The following is a 14,552-nucleotide window of genomic DNA, read 5'->3' on the forward strand; positions in this document are numbered from 1 at the left end:
ACGGTTTATAACCTGGAAAGTCCAGTGAGGACTAAAGGCTTTTCTGCATTGAAGTGTGGGGTACTTACTATGCACCCTCATCACATTATAGGAACATTGTGGAGGTCTGGTGGGTCCTGAAGGGGAAACTTAATGCAGCATTAATGCAACTTCAACCAAGACAAATCAGTGCAGTGTTTGGATCTGATTGGTCTTTCTTTCTCTTTCTTTGCGGGAAAGAGGACAAGTCAGTCTGAAAAAACAGTTCATTTCTTTTACAACCTTTGATGTCTTTTATATTGTTTTGATATTGAAAGAGTGGGTTTGGGGAATGTCCTTCCTTCCCTCTGTCAGTGGCGTTAGAGTGCTGGTTTCAGGCCCTGCTAAAGGTATTAATACACACTGTGGAGAGACTCTGGCATCTGTGTTTAGTTAGTGGGTTTGGGTCGAGTTTGTGGGAGGCGGCAGGCTTCAGTCAGTGTAAGGAGGAACATCAGGGGTCCAAATCCACATAGTTCAAGCATAATACGGATTTATTAGACTGTTGGTCATACTTAAATAGTTTTGGCCATCATTTCTATTGGTTATTATAAAGCTGTACTAACCAAAGTAACTCTTAATATATGGAATGCAGCAACCAAAATATCATTAAGTTTGTTAGGGCAAAAAAAAAGAAAACACAATTGCTGTGAGCTGCGCATTGCACTGTGTATGAGTATGACATTAAAAAATTGAAGAAGGTTGGTATGTTACAAAAATGATACCATATGTTTGGTTTCGTACACATAGCTACACAATTAATGTAGTAATTAAGTTTATAAACACTGATGGGAGACAGTGACCTGACCTGATGTAGGCATGTACCACAAGAGCATCAAGGGGTCAGGTCTCCTCCACCTATCAAATCTCTCTACATTCCCCTGTATGTTCACCAGCTATAGTGGCTAGTTTTGTAATTTTCGGTCATTTGAGTAGGTCGTTTACAAGATACCACAATAGATTCGACCTTGTTTATGTTGCATTCATTGAAAGTTGGAACTGTTTTCCCACAACTCCATTTCTTGATTTTGTGTCCAGATGGTTGGTGAAACACGACTCACACTATAATACTCACAGATGTTAAATGCACAAAAAGGTGCCAAACATAATTCCACATCTAAATTAACTTTACCAGTAATAGTGATTTACAAGATAATTTAGCGTTTTACCATCCTTGGAGCCTGATCAAGGGATTTAGTAATCTTAGAGTCATGAGGTGCATCCGACTTCATGTGGTGCTGTGCATCGCTGACTTGACGAGAGGCATGCTGGTCCTATAACACAATGCAAAACTAGAAGCAAAGCGTCATCAGGTCAAGTGACCTCTAAACTTCGCAGGAGCATGCATCTGCTCTCCTTCAGCTTCAACTGATTAGGGCCGACTCTGTGACATCACAACTCTGCTATGATTGGCTGAAGCTTCAATGACAGGCATGATGTGTCCTATTTTTTATTCTAAAGCCTGTAACATGCTTCTGCGTTTTCACGGGCCCGTAAGCGCAAGAGCCCTTGCGGGTCCCTTACGTGCTTATGTATCCCTCCTTACGTGCTGACGGGCGTCGCCCCACTTTTCTAAAATTTACGGCAAAGCTCCGCAAGCTCACTCAGCCCGCAAGGCTGTGATTGGTCTGCTCTACATCCCTTCTGGAGCTGCATTTCCGGTTTCATGCCCCATAATACAGGCAGAAACAACGGAAGATTTTAAAAAGAAGAATGGACAACCGCGAAGAACTCCTGTCGGAAGAGGTCCGAAAATATGAGCACCTTTATAACCCGTCGATGTCCGGGTACAAGGACCTCGGCCTCGGTTGATTTAATGGCCGTACAGACCACCTACGCCTCCGTCTCCTCTCCTGTCGCTTTTCCTGATGACTAATTATAAGAAGTTGCTCTTCAATGTCCATCTCAATCAATTGTCATGGTTCACCGTGTGTTTGTAATGGAGAACACGACTGGTAGAAGGTAAATAAACAGTCAACAACGATTGCCACACCCACAAAGAAGGCGTCTCTCAGGTCGTCTTCGACAAAAAGCATTACTCCGCCTAGTGTTCTTGCGCGGAATTGCTTTGTAAGACGCGCAACGGTTGGGGAAGCATGAATGAAAACGAGTCTTGCGCCACAGCGGCGTGAAAAGACGCAGACGCAGTCGCAGAAGCATGTTTCAGGCTTAAAAATTCAGATGCATATCTGCTCAGTATATTCACAATGTAAGGTGGTAAAAGTTATATAAATTATATATATATATATATATATGATCGAAGCTACGTAACCACTGGCAGTGTATCTGATTATTTCTGTTTTGTTATGTTATGTGTGCCTTACTGAGTGTTTCTAATGTGGTTATTACGTAAGAAAAACCTTCTCTCTGTTTATTTCTCTGCAACGAGAGTGTGATGAATCTCATCCCCTTTGTATTTGCACAGGTCACAGGTCACTCTATAGTTTGATTTAACCCAAAGCAATCGCAGCGGGATCGGTCGTTGTTCTCATCTCTCTGATACCATGAGAAGTAAAAAGTGGCTAAATTAACATCTGTGTTTTTCACTTTATCGTTGTTGTGTAATATTCTGCATTACCGCCACCTGGTGGAATTGAGTGAAACAGCTTGTCCTTCCTCACACGTATGCAACTTTTAGTTCCATGAAAAAAGTTCCTGGGACTAAGACTTTTCTGTACTTTTGGGCGAAGCATGGCTTGTGTTGAATGAGAGCGACTGCTGAGTTAAGGACAGGTTAGTTAAAGGTGCATGTCCTCATCTTTAATGTCTTCTTTCTCGTCCATCAACGTACAGCTCACAAAGTCCTCTTACAACGACACAGTGCGCTTTTATCGCAACAACAGGAACAAGTCCAAATCCAAATAAAGATTTACGGGTGAATGAGGAGCTTTGAGGAAACAAAGACCACCTGGCTCCTCGCCTGCTCTCTGTACTTCCCTGTGGACAAACCTGAGCATGTTTTCAGTGTTTAGCAGTGGGAATAATATATCTGGATGGGAGCAACTGCACTAGTCTGCCATTACACGCCAGACTGGGCTCGGTTCAACATACTGATAGTTGCCATTACGAGTGGATGACAGCAGCCTCTTTGCCCAGTCTTCAAGAACACCGCACTCACTCAAAGCTCCACGGCTGAGGTAATGCCTGGGTCGCGGGCCAGAATTACATGCTCAGAGTGGGGATACGAAATCAGATCTAAATTTAGAGGATTGTTAAGTAGACTCTGTAACAATTCCATCAATCAAACAGGCTGACTTTTCCCTCTCATGTTTTACAAAAGAGGGTTTTCTATATTTTATTGCCTTGTAGCACGGATTACGTCACAACCATGGCTCATAGGCAAAGCATTCTGTGGTGTCACACATGAGATGCCTAACCTCCACGTAATGTTCGGCATCGAAAGTTTTATTCTCTTAAATTTTTACAAACACACGCTGCTCTTTGTAGTCAACGCGGCCGCCGACTGACCCCCTGGGTGATAAGTGAAGGAGCAGTTACCCCGGAAGACGGCTGAGAAGCAGGTTCATTGCTCATCCTCAGAATGTTTTGATACTTTGCTCTTGATCTGAGGTGAACGATACGAGCTTCTGGTAAATACCGAGCTCACTGTAAAATATTAGCCCTTCTCTTACAGGGTATCACATGAGCTGGCCCTCAGGGCATGGCTAAAAGCTCTTAATGCCTTCCACCCTGCTGCAATGCCACTTTACCCAGGATCTGGTCTGTCTGTCAAACTTCTCTTTCTGTGGAAAGCAAAATCATTAAATTGTAAGAAAGAAAAACGTCTGACATGGTGACAAAATCTGTCTATTTGTCTACAATTATAAATGTATTAAAAACAGAGTAGTTTATACTAAAAAGTACATACTTTGTTAATGGAACATTTCATTGTCAAAGAAGCTAAGTATCATAAGTCATGAAACAAATTAGTTAAGGACACTCAAGGGAGGAGGTGGGTGAGCAGGGCCATGGCTACTGCTGAGGATACTGAGGTCATGTCTTCAGTAACATGTGGGGGGTTAAGTGTCACTAGCCCTCGGTTTCTCCAGTTAAACACTTAGACATATTTTGAAGAAGTATCCAATATTTTTCCACCAGGATTCAGTGTTACACCAGAATTATATTCTTGGCAGTTTGGAGGGGGCATTAACACCTTATACATTTATGGGAAATGTAGCAGTTCAGCTTTTTACTGCTACTAAACTTTATTTCTAATAGTTTGCTGGAGAAAATCACCAAAGCACAGACAAAAGTAGTCGTCGGAAAAGCAGAATTCAGTAACAATGTAGTTAATTGTGGCCGGTTTATAATGAGTAATTGTTGATTTTATTCATGCTCAATTTAAAATATTTATAAGTTACCTTAATTAGAAGAAATATAAAACTTGAAATACTAACAAACGAATTACAATGAAACTTAATATATTTATGTATACAAATGTAGTGACTAAGAGTGTACTGTGTTTTTGATAGTATATAATCATAGCACCCAGCAATACACAGTATTACAGCAGATGTTGGCGTGTAAATGCTAGAAATATGTAGCCTACTACTTACAAAGTTGAAAACTATATATATATATATTTATATATTTGTAATGTAAAAGTAAAGAGTATCACAGACTGCAGTTTTCCGCAGCTCTGTGGAGAATTACAACCCCTGTTTTTAATGTTGATTGAACAATCAGCGACCCCTCTCCAAATTCATGTGCATCAGAATCAGAATCAGGTTTATTGGCCAAGTAAGTTTGCACAAACAGGGAATTTGACTCGGTAAAGTGGCTCTCAGTGTGCTTACACAGAATACACATCACAAAACAAAACAAAACAAAACAATACAAACAGTCGGAACAGTGCGACAGTCTAAGAAAAGAAGTGCATGTGTGCGTATTACAATTATACAGTGAGGGTGAAATAAGTAAACATAATTAAATATAATTATAATATATATATAATATAATATAATATAATTTCGGGAGTAACTGTACAGTGGTTATTATAAAGATCCAGAGTTATGCACTGTGCAATCTCCACTCGACTAACTGTAAACAAGGAATTATTTGCGAACACATTAGCCGTACCTATTCTTAGTGAAACCTGGGATTTATGGGTATTTCTCTGGGGGACTATTGCTGTCAAATTATGGCCACTATCAAAACAGCAACAAAAGAGTCTTGTTTCATGATGTCACGAAGCAGCTTGGGATCATGGGTGTTGTTATCTCTATCACCATTTCTGCTCTCACCATCTTCTTGGGTCGCTTGGTTTGCTGTGTGTGCAGGAGAGCTTCGGAACACACAGCAAACAGAGATGAATAATAGTCTTGCATTTCCACTGGCCATTACAAATGTTGGAAGGAAGCAGCAGCTGATTTTCTTTTCTCATACGTCTTTCGCCCTGGATCTTAAAGCAGACATAGACAAAGCCATTGGTCAATCGCATATGACGCAATTAAAAGAGACTAAAATGAAAAAAAAGAGTCAACGAAGTGTATAGCATAAGTCTTGTCATATTAAGACATTTGACTTAATAAGCACTTCGTAAAATATCCTCAAAATGTCAAGTTTAACCCATCAATGAATTCCTCTTTGTGAACAGAGAGGTGGCCTATGTTGAAACCCACATGGAAAACAACAGGAGGACACTTACAAAACATCATTCCCTTGCGAGTGAAATTTCCCCACTTCGAAACATGAAGTCTCGTGGATGGGTGAACAAACAGTCTGAGATCAAGGCAGATAAAACCAAGGAGTGGTTAAGCCTGTTTGAATGATTACCAAGCCACTGAGCCACTGGAACTCATCAATTCCCAGTCGCTGCATGCTCATTTTATGGAAATCACTCCTCTCCGATGACCTCACTTCTCTATCAAATAACTCGGAGATAAAGCCGGTGGAGGTATCAAGCCCCGGCTGCAAACAAAAAGCCACATTATAAATAGCCTTAAAGAGCGCTTCAGACTGCTGGGAGGAGAAAACACGTTGCTCTACACACAAGCACTCACACACACTGAGAGCTGTGCATGTGGAGCGGCAGCAGGGCCGGGGGAGGACACCCCCTCGCTGGATCAGGATTACACTGCTGCATCAAGCCTCCACCGACCACTCAGAGTGAGTTATGCAATACATCTTCTCTCATCTTCCCCAACCGATGAAGACTGAAGCTAATATATCACTGATGAATATCGTGTCCATTTGGCACCTTTCTGAGCACAGTGTCAGTCTCAAAGCGGAGCAGTCTGTAAAAACAGAGGTACAGCATTAACAACTGTGAAATAATATTGTGCTGTGTCATTCATTGAAGATTGCGAACCTCACTTGTTCTCTGCTTGACTTGTCCACTTTTGAGTTCTGGTAACAGTTTTTGTGCTTCACTCCTTCTTAGTGATCAAAGTGGGTTGGATATTTCACTGAAGCATGCATTGTGATGCTGGCTTCAAACGCATGCAGTATTAAGATTCATAACTGCCGGGCTTTGGATAGGTAACTTAAGAAGATGATGATAGCCCGAGCAGATGTTTGGAGTGATAATGCAAAGGTGAACTTGTTTTTCTAACTGGTGGGGAGAGATGGCGATTAGTGCGTGTGTAGAGGAAAAAGGGGTCATGGTGGAATTGAAATGGAGTTGGGAGAAAACAAAGTTAAAATGGTGGGTGAGGAGCATATGAAGGGTAAGAAGCACTTGAGCACCACTTGGTGAAAGACAACTGTCTATCTACTTGAAGCAGCGTTTCTGGATTCCACCTCTAAAATCGACACCAGTATTAATGTAGAATTTCATTATCCGTACGATGCTAAGGTCATACATTATCATAGTCCTTTGCCATAGAGCGCCACCTGTCTACACAACAAAGATGTTAAGAAAGAAGAATGCACAAAAAAATGTTAGTTTTAGTTTTTCCTGAGTAAAACTGTAAAAAACAAAACGGTTTTATCAAAAGATTAATACTGAAACTAAATCACTGTCAAGCATTACAATTTACACTGGAGTATTCAAATGAAATGTTCTTCATTGTGAGGACATTTTCTGCATGTTGATGACAAAAACTCCAGATAAGATTATTACTAGTTAAGAATGCTTCAACCAGTGAGACCTAGTTGACTTCTTGGCAATGGCAAGAACTGGGGGCCAGGTCTGAGGCCCCAGTCAGCTCAAGCACCAGCGCAGGGTTGTTTATAGAAGCAGAGACGCTCGGGAGGAACGTATCTACAGGGCTGATCCCAGGAGCCGGACCTAATTAGAAACAACTGCTCCAAATTCACTTCAATGGCTGCACAGATCTCTCTTTTTATGTTGCTTGGCCGGTCCTGCACGTTCATCAGCTGCACCTCCAGGCTCATCTCCATCTCTTAAGACTCCCCTGGCTGCTTGGTGTTTGTGGATTTCATGGATGGTAAAAAAGAAATTTGAGGCCCGTCACCTTACTCCCCGCCGCTTTCTCCCTTCCCGCTGCCTCTCTCACACACACACACACACACACACACACACACACACACACAGGTCTTGTCTTGAAACAACAGGCTACAATCACACTTGTCAGGTCAAATCTGTTTCCAATTGGCCCTGGACTTTCATGTGTTTAGACCTCGCCCTGTTGCTTTTGAGAAACATTACGTCATGGACCTGGTTTACTGTAGCTGCACTGTGGGTACCTCGTAGCGCTTTTAATCGCTCGCCCCACTCATGTTTGGAGTTGAGTCAGTTATCGTTAGCGATGAGATCACCGAGGGATCGCGCTTCACAGAAAGAAGTGCCACTGCCGAGTTGTTCTGATCCGACCATGTAGCGCTGACCCCCGTGCACAGCATAAATTCTGCCGCAGTGCAACATCCATACAGTGATTGCACGTCTGGCAATATCGGCTTTTTGGCTCGCACACACCCAGACATGAACCCTTCCAGGCTTTCAATTCAATCTAATCCTGTCATCGGACCGTCTCAATACGCTCTTCGTCATTCGACTGGCATCCGAACGCTCCTTTTCAGACAAGCCCTGGCAGAGGCACACTCTCATATCTGAAACAGGTTATGGAGTTTCACGTCAATATTTCTCATACTATAGACTAAATAATCAGGGAACATGCTGCTTTTGCCGCACAAATTTGACTCGATGGATGATGTTACTATTCGATAATAAGCTGTATTTTCTCAACAGACAACGTTATTAATGGGGAGACGTCTGCGGCTAATAATCGGGGAGAGAATGAAAGAATTTGAGTGGCTGTGGTGAAATGGATGTGGAGATGTAGTCGGAGCTTGAAGGATGAGATTGCAGAAGATACATATACAGCACGTAACAGGGCAGGGCAGTGCACATCCTCAAGCCAGACACTTGTTATTTGACTAATGAAAGAAAATAAATGAGACCACGGTTGAAAATAAACGTTTCACTATTGACTACTGAAATCGTTGAAGATCGTTGTAACCATAGTTCTTTGGAATTTGCCCAATCACCGACCAAAAATACTTTTTTTCCCTACGCAAACAATATTTTTCTGTAGTGAAGGGAGAATATAATGTACATATTCTGTTTTTTATCTCATTTAATTTATTTTATTTTTTATTCTGAATTGTCTGCTACTGTGACAAGGGAACTTACCTGATGTGGGATCAAATTTTTATCTTATCATATTAGTTCAGTGATGCAGAAATCTCTCTAAATCACAACATTTTGTTGGCCTTGAGTTAAGGTTGGGTATAGTTTTTTTCTGTAACCGATGCTAAATCGATAATTTTAAAAGATTCCAGTGCCTAAATGGTGCCAGATATAAATAATTGCAACACTCTTAGCAACTTATTAATGAAACCTAACATAACTGCAATTTAACTGTATTTTTTTTTTACTTCAGCTCCAAACTCATCAATTGTCTCTCCAATGCCAGGGCTAGTGACTTTTTTGATTCAAGACATGAATATGCTTTTTTTTCATCATAGGTTTTGCTTGCAGTGACCAAATCCTTGCAGCTCTGCAGAGACTCTCAGATCCTCTTTTAGCTTTTTGGACTGTTACTCTGCTCCCTTCTGCTGTTTCTACCTGGTTGTGGTGGAGACCCAAACAGAGCTGGACAGTGTTGGACTGAAATTCGCCTTTGTCTGCTGGATGAGTTGGAAAGAGACAACATACTGAGTGATGATGTAGAACAGTGCAAATAAACGTCTTACAAATGCTCCAGTATATTTCTGTTAATCCAACAAAAGTAACAGCTGTAATTGTTTTTAATATTGAACCAGGCCAAGATTTTTCCCCAACCTCAAGAAAGTGAGTTGCACACATTAAAACATTACATGTGCTTTAATTGACATGGGCAGACATAGCAGAGAAGACAACTTGGATATATTGACAGAGATCATTTTGTAGATATGGTCATTATACACATGTTCAGTAAAAACACAGCGTCCAAACGCTGGTGTTACAAACCAAATGTTTCATTCGTGGAATAATAACATCAAACTATGTGAATCACCATTCTCATAAGGTACAGGTGGTACACTACCAAGGAGATTATGTTTTCACCCCTACCTGTTTGTCTTTGGTTGGTTTGATTTAAAGCAAACACTACGGGGACGGATCAGCACGAAGCTTGTTGGAAGGAAGCAGCGTGTGTCAGGGAAAAACCTGTAAGAGTTTGGTGTGGATCCGGATCAGGGATCTAGTCTTCTTTAACATCGTGAGGTAAGGCATTTTTCAACATTTTTGTTGATTTCTCAGAGTATAATTTATGGTTCGGGATAATCTGGCGTGTTTAGTGGACTATTATTTATGAGCTAGTGCAATTTGGTGCAGATCCAACAAAAAATCTGGATCTGTTGGGCCTTGCATGTGCCAGTCTAGTTCTACATGTCACTGTCAGCCCATGTTGTGTTCTAATATCCTGCAGGGTAGATTTAGACTGTTTTGGTAAAACACACATTCCTCCGTCTGTTTTTGGGGCCAGAAAAAGGCTGGAGGAAGTTGTTGTAGCTGGGAGGCTTTTAAAGGCAAGTCAACCTAAACAGGACTCCCTTATAGCATTGGTACCATCAGCTGTCTGTGGGCCAGAGACAGGGCGGTGGGGCAGCAGCTGAAGAGGCTACACCTTGTCAGCGTAAGGAGAACGAATCATATTTTCACGCTACAACGATTCATAGCTCTCCATCTCCAAGTGGACTGCACAAAAAAGAATCACAATGACACATGATCTAATGCTTGACCTTCATCTTAACCAAGTAACATATTGCGGGCTTAGCTGTAAGCTTAAACCCACTGTTCCAGGCTGAGGGGAGCTTTCCGTGACAAATGGTATCAATTTGTTTCCAGTCGTTAGAGTGCATTGTTGACTGGGATGACATACTGTGGAGCCAAGCTCGCTGGGACCCCAAGCCCTAAATCAAAAGACCATCTTCCCTACAGATTTGACTGTCCTTGCCACTAAAAGAGGAGACTGTGACTTTAATGCTTTAGGCAACTGTGGGTAGTTTGCAGGGATGATTGAAAAGGTTCCGGCAGCTCCCCCTTTTTCTTTTTCTTTTTTTGTCTCCAGATTTTCCCTCCTATTTGAAACGGGGCAAAAGAATGAAAAACAAAACAACACATTCTCTCCTTCCCTCCTCCTCTACCGTGCTTGCGTGCACACCCCCGTAGCGAGTGCACCAGAGGCGTCCAACAGAAACACCAAACAGAAATAGAGCTGCTATTTCAGTCTGAACGGGCTGTTATTTTTAGAAAAAGTGACATGCGCTACGTTGAATTACAACATCATAAGGTCATTCCATACCTCCTTTTTTCTCTCAGGCCTCAAGCCTCCAGCCTGTGACTCACCACAAAGTATGTGGTGACGTTACCCCGAACTATCCAACCCCGGGTTCTGATCCGAAAATGACATATTCAGCTCATTGACCTGATTCAATCAAAGGGGGGTAACTCTTCCCATCCACAGAAATCTGCTTCTAGTTTAAACACATGGTTTGATATTGCCGCGCTACAGGTAAAACGCAGCAGCCTGATCAAGATGCTTATTATGTTGAGTTCAGATTGGTTTGTTTTATGCCTACCCATCATGGACCAGCTCTTGATGTTCCCCCTGCTTTTGACAGCACATCATAACATTTGTTTGCAGCATGTGAATGATATGTAGCGCAAACATGGAACTGGATAATCTGGCTGTTGGTGTGCCAGACTGAGACATAATGAAACATGCAAAAAAAACAACATATGCTTTCACTTTCTTACTCACTCCGGTGCGGCGTCCAGCCAGTGATGTCGTTAAAAATGAAAAAGTGGGTAATCTCCCAGACTTGGTCGTTGAATACCACGAGGCAAAACATCCATAATAAACTAGAGGATGGCCAAAAGAATCAGGGCCGTGTTTATGAATAGGGAATTTTATTCTTGTAGCACATCTATAAGGTGGAAATCATAAACAATCATAAAAGGGATAAAGGAAATCTAAATTCTGCAAATAAATTCTAATATAAAAATAAAGTACAAGGTAAAAGAGGTTACCATCAAAGGCAGGACAGCCAAACACATTTGAAGAAGTGGCTTTAAAAACTGATAACTGTCTATAGAGCTCAGTCACGTTGTTCTGGAGATAAATATCCTACCTTGGTAAAGAGATTTTGATTATCACCAATAATATTGCAACCATCCAATGTAGACTTATATCAAGATATTATATGAGTGTTCTATTTACAATGGCAAGGATAATTACTCCACTACCCACAATCCTCAGCTGAAATAGCAAGGTATCTAATGGATGGAGCTCGCTGGTACCATGGAAATGTTTACCACAACATTCAAATAACATGTTGGCTGCATTCGGCTCGATCAGCGTTACATTGCGTTTCACACAGAGCAGCATGATTTCTATTTCTAACAGGTTGCGCTATTTATAATGAACTTATAATGTATTAATGCATGATGGCTGTCCCATATATCAGCATATCCAGCTGTTCAGGGTGATCTCTATTAGCAATGTATGAAGCTAGACATGGCCAATCAAGAGCCTACCAAAGAAACCTTGGGTTTGTGATCAGCTTTAAGACGAGTGTTCAAGTCCCAGCAAACGACTCAAGTACATGCAGGAGCACCTCTCTATTTGTCAGTCTGCTGGAGCCCAGACAGGTGGCAGCAGGGTGCAGTATGAAGGTTGTGGTGGTTAGGTTAAAAGTGATGCACTCGTTGGTCTTATGGCAGCGGCTGAACAAGGGTCCTGCTTGAGCCTCTTACACATTACGCTTTTTATATGGAGGATGTCATGGCAGCCTGAAGTTAAAGTGTTCCAAACATTTCCCACAGACTATTCCCCCCCAAATCGAGTAAATAAGCACCATTACAGCAACCTCCTTTGGGATGGATGACATCATGTGTGTCCATGTTTACACACCATACAAATAATAAGGGATAAAAAGCACGAATGACAAACTGAAGAAAGATTGTAAATATATTTACAATAAAATGAGACAAAATACGACAAAGAGGAAGAAAACTCATAAACGCTGCAGCTTTGTCATCCAGTTGCTGACTTGGATATAAAGTTCAACATCTCTGACAACAGATGAGGGGATCATGTATTCATTTTCATTACAGGACATGTTTTCCAATGAAATCACTGGTCACATGGGTCCACAACAGCAAAACCAATTACTTTAATGTTATTCACGAGTTAAAGGCCAAATAAATGTCAAACAAAGTAAAACAATGCATTGTCCACATCATTGAAAAAGCTGTCGTTTTACAAACTATTAAGGATGTTGATTCAAAAAAGTGTGTTTAATATTTGTTTTTTTCACTTACTCCTCTCATAACTTCTCTGAAAGTACAGCAACTCTAAATAGCTGTGAGTTAGGAAAGAGAACATGGAAGATGTTAAAAGTAGGAACAACAGGATGTTGCCTGTTTTAACTTTAAATGCACTTTAGGGATTGTTGTATGACGAAGTGTCTCGTGGTGTTGCTGTTTCCGAATTTCTGCGTAATCCTGGTTATACTAAGCAAAGTTAAGTGTGGGTAAATTAACACCGTGATTATAAAATTAAGTCAAACCTTTAATCACCACCTCAAAATTCATGCAATCTAAGCAGTGTTCCCCATTGTTTTCTAGATTGTTGCGGCCCACCTTATTCTAATTTGCCCTGCCACGGTTTCGTAACAATAATCAAAAATGTTTTTAGAGAGATCAGTTGTTTTGCTGTGTTTCTTCTTGTAAAGCTGTGTACTGCGCTATTTGCTGCATACTTGCTGGCACACTCGTCCATAAACTTGTTAGAGTCAGACCTCATAGTTTTTCGCTGCAGTGTTGCACTCATCCACGAGTGGCCATGCAATGCAGCGCTCTCTCTCTCATGCAAGAACTTGTCTTTGGTCTGTGTACTTGTCACTCAGAGGTTGTTGTGCGAGAGAGCCACTTTGTGCCCTCAGCTCGGCCACTAGCCCAACTGAATGACTTCTGAAATGCTTCTGAGAAAGTGAAACTCAATTCCTGTATACAACAATTTATTCAGATTTTACCCAAAATGTTAAGGGTTCTTTCCTGACCAATACCATATCCTTCCACCATTTTTCTTGGTTATCCATCAAGTACTTTTTGCGTAATCCTGTTAACTACCTGACACAAACATATCCTCCTTGATAGAGGAAAATATGATTTCACCATGATGTGTCATCAGAAGATATTAGGGCATTAAGAATCCTTCTGTTATGGTAATGTTTGTGTCATTTGTAATGAGCAGGGTAAGGGATTACAATAGCATGAAACCCATTAATGCTATTTGGACATTTGAGGATCAGCTAGTTCATTGCCCTGCTGAGAGTTTGCACATTCATCCAGTGCATCTATGTGCTGCACTTTCTCTATCACACATCACAAACACACACACACACACATACACAGGGGCAATTATTTTTCAAGGAAACACTGAAGGATCGCACCGCCAACCTTTCAGTAAGTAGACAACCCACTCCACCTCCTGAGCCACAGCATCCCCCAGAAGAATCCAAGTTTGAGATGTATATCAGTAACAGAAGGGTGTTTGTAGGGAGACAAACAAGAGAGAGATGATGTAACCAATAGTGAAACAGGTCTGCTGGGTTCTTCAGCACCTTGTTATACAACACATAAAAAATGAATACAGCTTTGGAGAATTATAGTGTTTCTGACAACACTTGAAGGCAGCATCTTTTGCCTCATTCCATTGGCATTATGTGTTTTCCAAAGAAACTACTGGTCCCTCAGGTCAACGACAGAAACTGAGATGCCTATTTATAGTAAGCCTTCTCATGACATGAGTCAGTTGAAATAGTTTTACAGTGATCATTTAACAGACCGGGGTTTCTCCTCTAAATACTCAAATGTTTTTTCAGTATTTTGTGTTTTGTTTCTTCCACCGGGAACTCCTCATGTTCATACATTTCCTCCTCCCTCAGTAACCATCGCTGTAGCACCTGCATTTTGGGCCTGTATCGTTTCAGCCCTACAACGTATTTCAGTTTAGAATAATAGTTTTTACACGTTTGGTAATTTCAAAATAAATCCCTACTCAAATACCAGCATGTAATTC

The sequence above is a fragment of the Platichthys flesus genome, chromosome 20 (assembly GCF_949316205.1).
Source record: "Platichthys flesus chromosome 20, fPlaFle2.1, whole genome shotgun sequence".
Lineage (NCBI taxonomy): Eukaryota > Metazoa > Chordata > Actinopteri > Pleuronectiformes > Pleuronectidae > Platichthys > Platichthys flesus.